Genomic DNA, 8,437 nt, shown 5'->3' on the forward strand with positions numbered 1-8,437 from the left:
ACGTACTAATGTGATCCTTAAGGTGTTTTGATTAATCGGTCGATAATGTCATAGTCGACTAGTTATTTTATCTATATAATAAGATTTACATGAGACAATATTAAAATGGAGAGGGTATGGAGTGAATAAGCTGAAGAATTTGGAGTGAATTATGAGTTTAATCTAATTTAAATATCTCACATAAATAAAATAAAAAAATAAATACTTTTCAGTAAATTCTTGTTTTTGCATAAACTCCTTTGCAGTTGTAGTATTCTGAGTGCTGTTTGGGCTGGATACATGGAGCTATTGGATAGTTTTGATCGCTAACACACTTTTACCACATGTCTTAAGTCAAGAATACAGTTTGACATTTGACATTTTCCACCGAATTCTGTGACAAACAAACTTATTTCTTTCTAATAAATGATTTATTATTTTACCAAGGAAAACCTGTAGAATGTCAAATATGGTGAACTTTGACTTTAGTAACGCTCTACTGTGATGGTGCCAAGAAAAATACACGTTTTTTTATGTACGTGTTTGACTCCTGGACTTTGGTGATGGACCGAGGTTTACCACACATGTAAGATTGTTTGGAACATGAATATGCAAAATCTTAACAAATTGCTGATAACAAATTAAATGTAAAAAAATACATTCCAAATAAGGATACAAGCTGATATTTCTGCACTTTTGTGAGTACTTTTACAGACATTTGTCCAAAACCTTCTTTACTTTCAGTTGTGACACTCATGTTGTCGCTATGAATTAACTGGATGAAAAATATTGAAATTTAAACTGACTAAACCCAACAATGGCACATGTTTCAAAAAATAAAATGAAATGTAAACGGTGCAGTGTTTTTCTTACCAAAGTTTTTCACACCATGTTGTCAGGGGGAACGTCCCAAAAAACATCTGTTGAAAGAGAAAATATCACTTGTTACTACTTAATATTTCTCAGTTCAAAGTCGAGAGGAACATTGTACAGCCTTGTAGTACTCCAGGTGGTAGTCATCATGATATATTCCTCTTAAACTAGGATAAAGTGAGTTGAAAACACGCGCTCTGACCTCTGGCTCCCCTCTGAGGCCGGACGCCGCTGTTGCTGTTGTTTTCGTTCCCTCCGTCGCTCTCCTTCAGTGCTTCTGCAGAGGTCTGGTTAGAGGCGGCACCTTCTCCTCCCTCATCATCATCATCATCAGTTTTCTCCTGGGTGCTGGGAGCCACAGGTGCAGGGGCGCTTTGCTCTGGGACGTCCCGCTCAGAGGGGGCCTCGGGGGGGTCTGCCGTCGGAGCTGTGCAGTTGCCGCTCGCATCAACCGCCACGTTCTCTGACCCGGCTGTGAAAAAAGGAGATTTTCCCATCGTAAAGATTTGATTTGATGAACATAGATCACAGAAATAAGAGGGATAAATGGAGTTATTGGATACAATACACACAGATATTGTAACGCAGAAGTTTTCAAGAATTCATTAATTACACAGTCACAGGAAAGTTTAAACCCGCCAAATAGATTCATCTTGTGTATTTATATGTGGGGTGCACGGTGGCAAAGCGCTCTTGCCTCCCAAGAAGGAGATCATGGGTTCGATTCCCGGACCAGACCAACATCACATGATCTCTCTGGGTGGAGTCTGCATGTTCTCCCCGTGTTACCGTGGGTTCTCTCCGGGTTCTCCGGCTCCTCCCACCGTCCAAACACATGCATGTGTTAGGAAAAATTGGTGACTCTAAATTGGCCCTAGTGAATGAATGTGAGAGTGAACTGTCTGTAATGTCTATGTCTCTGTGTTGGCCCTGCGACGAGTTGGCCACTGTCCAGGATGTACCCCGCCTAAGGCCCGAAGTCACTGGGATAGGCTCCAGTCACCTGCGACCCCAAAAGGGAACAAGCGGTAGAAAATGGATGGATGGATGTATTTATATGTGTCTTTTTACTTCTAGTGAGTTCAAATCTTTCTTTATTGTCTCTAATATAATAGAAAAATACAGCAAAAACACAGTTAATGCACAATAATCATCATCACATACATTTTCAGGACATTTTCAAATGACCAATGCTTAGTTTAAGATAAGATAAGATATTCCTTTATTGGCCCACATGGGGATATTTCATAATATTTTAGCTGTGCATTTAACCGAAACGACTCTGATTTGTGTTTGATTTGTACATTTTTCCCCCCTGTTGTTTGAGGCACTTGTGTACAAATTGTGCTCTGCAAGTAAAAACCGCTGAATGATACTATTCAGCTGTAATTGTGTGTTCTTGCTCAGCGCCATCAGCTCAGTCAGATCCAGGTGGTGACCTCTGACTGAGGCTCAGTGTTGCCGTGGCGCACGTAATGACAGCGTTGGCCCGACTGTAGCCCGGAGAAGTTTCGCCCCATGACAGTGGGATCGGGCAAGCCGGGGGCGGGTGGGATGGATGTTAAGGGGTTGACACACTGGTAAACGAAGACCCTTGAGCCAGAGGCGTACGCAGCTGGTGTTGGGCCGTGTGGGAAAGCAGGGCGGCCCCGTCATTACCTGACCCGGGGTTATAGGAGCGAGGAAAAGCTCTGTTCTGCAGTTCGTTCTGCCCCGGGCGTCATTCCAGCCGCCGGTGAATCTGCAGCGCTGCTTGGTTTAGTTACTGATGACTGCAATTTGGCATTTTATCTTTCATCGGGACAAGTTAGCCCATATTTCAGAGCAAAATATTGATTTGTTTTATATTGGAACAGACATGTGACACAACAGGGTGAAATTGTGACTATTTATGACTGAAATGATCGTCTTTGCATTCTTCTCTTTTATGTCTTTAACTGTTTTATGATGTGTGATTTCTGGCATGTCTTTGTGATTTTAATAAAAAAAAGTTGTGTGAAGCACTTTGAATTATCGTACTCATATTTTAATAACTCGTTTTATTTATTATTACTCGTTTACGTATTTAATAATACGTAAAAAACATAGATTTACTTGATTTCGGATTTAAAGCGACATTTATTTGTTTTCTTTTAAAAACAATTTAACAAGGGACATAATTATGCAGGGTAATGCAAATATGGGATGAAATTACACTATTTACTATGCTAAATAATCTAAACTTGCCTTTCTTATATTGTTTTAATTATCTATCTTAAAAAAAAAACTAAACACGTGATACGTGAAGTGTGTTATCTGATTTTGTACCTCATTTGTTACCTTGATGTCCCAATAAAGTCCCAATTTGTGATTTGCAATAAATGTACACATACTTTGGAGAAATACTGCTGAGGAAGGAGAACATGTGGAAAAAACAGAATTAGTCAACAGCAGGACATGTCAGTACGACAAATGGAACAGTCCACTCGCTAAGATGTTTTAACGTCATTTGTCGAACCAGCTTGCTGTAGCGGGATTGCTCAAGGCTCAGGTGGTCTTCCTCTTTTAGACGCTACCGACAACTCAAAATTGGACAAATTAGCTGCACGTGTGATGTCTTTTGTAGTGCGACGCAGAAATTGTCCACGGATTAGAACTTCCTTTGTGCGAGTAAACCTTTTCGCCTTTATAATTGATGCATCCAGGCTCAGGAGAGGAATTCTCTTTAGCGCACGGCCCGGGGACAAACGCTCATGTGTGGACAAGACCATGACTCAGTAATCCAGGCAAAAAAACATTAACATTACAACATTTAGATGAAACTAAGAAAATACTTTAATCAACTGGTTGTTAGTGTAGCTGCTTACAAAATATATAAGACATAGATCATGGATGTCCGAACCTTTTTCACCGAAGGCCGCATTTTGAAACTTCTATGGAGCAGAGGGCCACAAACAACCCCACAATGTGAAAATGAAGACCTTCCATTGTTCGATGAGCCTCCACACCTTTAATAATACTTGGAACATTAATAATAGGTTGTTATCCCATAAAAATGCTTGACTTCTTCCAATTTTACAGTAAAAAGTACTACTTTTTGTTGCTTGGACCAACTTAGCAGGAAGTCGGAGGGCCAACAAAAATTGGTCTGCGGTCCGCATTTGGCCCCCGGGCCGTAGTTTGGACATGCCTGAGGTGAGATTTTGACCTCCTGATGCCCTCGGCCTAGTTATTATTTAAATTAACTTGGGTTTTGTTTCCATCCGGTGGTCAACAGAGGAACTGCATGTCTGATTTAAAAGCAAATTACTATTTTATGATTACATTTCAGTATTCCTGGATATTCTCTAACAAAAAGGCTGCAGTCCTACATTTTTTCAATACAAAAGCACTATTTTATGACTAAATTTCAGCATCCCTTTTTGAGAGCCTGGATATTCTCTTACAAAAAGGCGGCAGTCCTAACATTTTTAAGTACAAACTGAAGCAATCTGGTGTGCTTCCTTTTTATTTGTTTTAACTGATATTGTAAAAGAGGAAGGTACGCAATTAGGTCACATTTAAATACAACACAACGCACCTAGAACACAGAGAGTTGACACATAAGTACCTTTCTGCTCCACTTCTGGCTCTTGGCTTTCTTGTGCACTGCTTTCTGTGCCCTCAAATTGAAGTCCTGCGATGACAGAATACACATAAAAAGAGAGTAAATGCAGAACTTTTACTTACTTGTTCTTCTTTTACCGTTAGACGTGACCGGTGCGACAAGTCCCTGTGGCTCCACGGTGCTCAACGGGATTCGGGCCTCGTCGGACCTCGATGTCAGGTCCACCGAGTAGCGCTGCAGAAGGACATACAGTATCAGCACCGCACACAGTACACGATACACGATACACGATGCCGCCATCGACTCACCCTTCCCCTGCTCCTCGCCACGTAACAGACGAGGCCGGCCAGGAGAGCGATGACGATGATGACGAATAAGATTATATAGCCTGAAGTAGAATCATAAAGTGTCATAAAGGTCAGGTTGAGTCCATTTGAAATCATTTGTATTTATACTTGTATTTGACACTGACCGACCCATTCAGCTCCTGCAGCTTGTGGCTCGGGAGTGGTCACTGTAGCAATAAAAAATAATAATAATTAAAATTAAAATAAAATAAAATAAAAAATACTACAAAAATAAATACAAATAAATAAATAAATAATAAAAATAAAAAATAAACTCTCTCTGTTTTCTAAAAAGTAAATTATTGCACTCATATTTTAATAATACTTACAAATATACATAAAAACCTTAGATTTACCAGTAGTAGATTTTGGACATTAATTTGTTTTCTTTTAAAAACAATTTAACAAGGGACATAATTATGCAGGGTGATGCTAATATGGGAGTAAATTATACTATTTACTGCACTAAATTATCTATTTATTTCATTGTATTTTTCATTCACTTCTAAGTCATACAGTTAGTTGTAGTAAGCTATCTTTCTGTGGCTAAAGGTTTGACTGGCCTCCATTCTAATCTCGGGAAGTAGATTTAAATACATGAATATAAATATAAATATAAATCTATCTATAGCTGGCTAACCGTGCTCTGAGGCTAAGCAGCGGACACGTGCCTGGCACGCTGTGCCTTTCTCACCTTCTTTCTAACCACCGCCAATCACAAAACATGCTGATATTCTTCAATATTTGTCTCCAACTATAGAAGAATAACAATGTTTCTTGATTAGAATAGACACGTCTTGTAACTGCAGCTCACTGACACACAAAACTGTTCATGCATTACAGACAATATTGTTCTGTTTTGTTATACTGTGTACAAATGACTTACCGACCGACACCTTTACTTACTTACTATGACTTTTGCCCCGGCTGTGGGCTCGCTGAGGCTCGCCGTTGGTCCAGGGGCAGACGGACTTGGGGAAACTTCACCCTCGGGCAGTGTTTTTGGTGTTGGACGTTCTATGAAACACACACAGGGTCCATTTAGACACATATAACACGCTCAAATATGAACCATGCACACTAAAATCCCCACCTTGAGTTGTCGGGGTGTACGATGGGGCGACATCGGCTTCGTTTGCCGTGGCGTCGGTCGTCCAGCTCACGGCGGACGCGGCGGTGACGGTGCTGCTGAGCGAGACGTTTTCAAAGTCGTCGGCGTCGTCCCAATCGCCTGAGAAGATCGGCGTCGCCAGGAACCCAACTGTAACGCACAGAGGAAAACCATCTTGCAGTGAGTGAATGAGACACAAGGATTTTTTAAAAGTAAAGGTACATTTCAGTGAATTATTAGAACGTCCTAACTCACACATCGAGCGATCAATCAAGAGCTGTCTGCGCAACACGTTTAAATGCAAAAATGTATATATATGTGAAAAGAAAACTTACCCAAGAGGATAAAGGGCAACATTTTTAACACTGGGCAAAGGCAAACCAGCTCAGTTACTGTACGAGCGCGGGACAACTCTTCAATTCCTCCCTGAATGTTTTACAGTGTGACAGACGGCAGGAAGCAGAAAGAGGATGCGAGCGCTTGCCAAAAGAGTAAGTGAGAGAAAGCATGAGACGTTGCATCAGATCTCGCTCATGTTGCATAGAAAAGTTGAAGCAATTGAAATGATGGCGAGCGAGATGGAAATTCTGCCAACACGTAATGAACCGTTTATTGCAAGGTTATTTGGCCATTCTATTATGACATCCTTTTTTTCTTTTTTACATTATTTGATACTCTACAAATGTAGATCAGGAAAGTGGCTTTGCTCTGGGTTTGGCACATATTTACCACAAAATTAAAACATTTTTTGGTAAATATGTGGCTTGTATCGCAAAAAAAAATCCTTGTATCTCATTCACTCACAGCGAGATGAGAGCAATTTAAATACAAAATATGTCCCCTTTCTTGTAGAAATGTCTCTTTTCTAGTAGAAGTAGTGACTTGTACAGCCAGCGTTGTAGGAAAGTGTTGTTCCTGCTCACTAGATGGCGCTGTGGTAAAGGGAAAGGCATTGATGGCAAGGTAAAAGAAGCATGTAGGTGACCGGCCTGGGACTTACTGAATGAACAGGATGAAAAGCTTTTATTAATGTTTAAATGTGTTTATTTTATTTATTAAAGATCCTAAAATGCTATAGATAAACCACTGCTCCACATGGTTAATTATTAATCTTGCTAAGTAGCTTAAACTGAAGTATTTTTACGTATTGCTGGGATAAATGCACACAATTAAACAAAAGATAAGATAAGATATTCCTTTATTGTCCACACATGGGGATATTTCATTGTTGCAACGCAGGTAGATACAGGGGAAAAGGACAGATAACTTATTGGAAGTTTAAAAAACACTCTTAATCATCATGAAGGCTTAGTGGCGGGGTTGGGACTACGAAGTGTAATGTAGCTTTCACTATAAGTCATGAACAATACAATCTGGTAATAGTACCTAACCTACTGCGAATATAAGTATTTGGGCATAGAACATCAGCAATATCACATCATTGCCAATATCAATACAGTCCATTCCTTGTCCCAAAATGTCCCAGTTTAGTTCCTTTGCTTGTGAAAATAAAAAAACACAGGAAAGAAAAGATATTTACTAAAAGGAGAAGAGGTTATGCACCAATGTGACAGAACAGGTGCTCTCTGTCTTTATGTGAACTCATCCTCTCATCATCATGAGCAGCAGCAGACCAGTCTCGCTCCGACTCTCTGGATGAGCTAATGGAGAGCAGAGCTAGCGACACCGTGTTCTTCTGTGTTTCTGTGTGTGTGTGTGTGTGTGTGTGTGTGTGTGTTTCTGTGTGTGTGTCTGTGTGTGTGTGTGTGTGTGTGTGTGTTTCTGTGTGTGTGTGTGTGTGTGTGTGTCTGTGTGTGTGTGTGTGTGTGTGTGTGTGTGTGTGTGTTTCTGTGTGTGTGTGTGTGTGTGTGTGTTTCTGTGTGTGTGTGTGTTTCTGTGTGTGTGTGTGTGTGTGTTTTTGTGTGTGTGTGTGTGTGTCTGTGTGTGTGTGTGTGTGTGTTTCTGTGTGTGTGTGTGTGTGTGTTTCTGTGTGTGTGTGTGTTTCTGTGTGTGTGTGTGTGTTTCTGTGTGTGTGTGTGTGTGTTTCTGTGTGTGTGTGTGTGTTTCTGTGTGTGTGTGTGTGTGTTTCTGTGTGTGTGTGTGTGTTTCTGTGTGTGTGTGTGTGTTTCTGTGTGTGTGTGTGTGTGTGTGTTTCTGTGTGTGTGTGTGTGTTTCTGTGTGTGTGTGTGTGTGTTTCTGTGTGTGTGTGTGTGTGTTTCTGTGTGTGTGTGTGTGTGTGTGTGTTTCTGTGTGTGTGTGTGTGTTTCTGTGTGTGTGTGTGTGTTTCTGTGTGTGTGTGTTTCTGTGTGTGTGTGTGTGTTTCTGTGTGTGTGTGTGTGTGTTTCTCTGTGTGTGTGTGTGTTTCTGTGTGTGTGTGTGTGTGTGTGTTTCTGTGTGTGTGTGTGTGTTTCTGTGTGTGTGTGTGTGTTTCTGTGTGTGTTTGTGTTTCTGTGTGTGTGTGTGTGTTTCTGTGTGTGTGTGTGTGTGTTTCTGTGTGTGTGTGTGTGTGTGTGTGTTTCTGTGTGTGTGTGTGTGTTTCTG

General features: G+C 40.7%; 1 long non-coding RNA gene across 1 annotated transcript; it reads right to left on the bottom strand.

The window, feature by feature from the left end:
* Nucleotides 1-1,060: 1,060 nt before the first annotated feature.
* Nucleotides 1,061-4,662, bottom strand: LOC140377135 (uncharacterized). Its single transcript, XR_011930094.1, has 3 exons — nucleotides 4,576-4,662; nucleotides 4,442-4,507; nucleotides 1,061-1,324 (listed from the first exon to the last, which is right to left on the bottom strand). It is a non-coding gene; the product is annotated as an uncharacterized lncRNA (long non-coding RNA).
* Nucleotides 4,663-8,437: the final 3,775 nt, after the last annotated feature.

This window comes from Eucyclogobius newberryi, unplaced genomic scaffold, assembly GCF_026437365.1.
Source record: "Eucyclogobius newberryi isolate DKJ021-1_F unplaced genomic scaffold, fEucNew1.0.hap1 SCAF_4, whole genome shotgun sequence".
In the NCBI taxonomy this organism is placed as follows: Eukaryota; Metazoa; Chordata; class Actinopteri; order Gobiiformes; family Gobiidae; genus Eucyclogobius; species Eucyclogobius newberryi.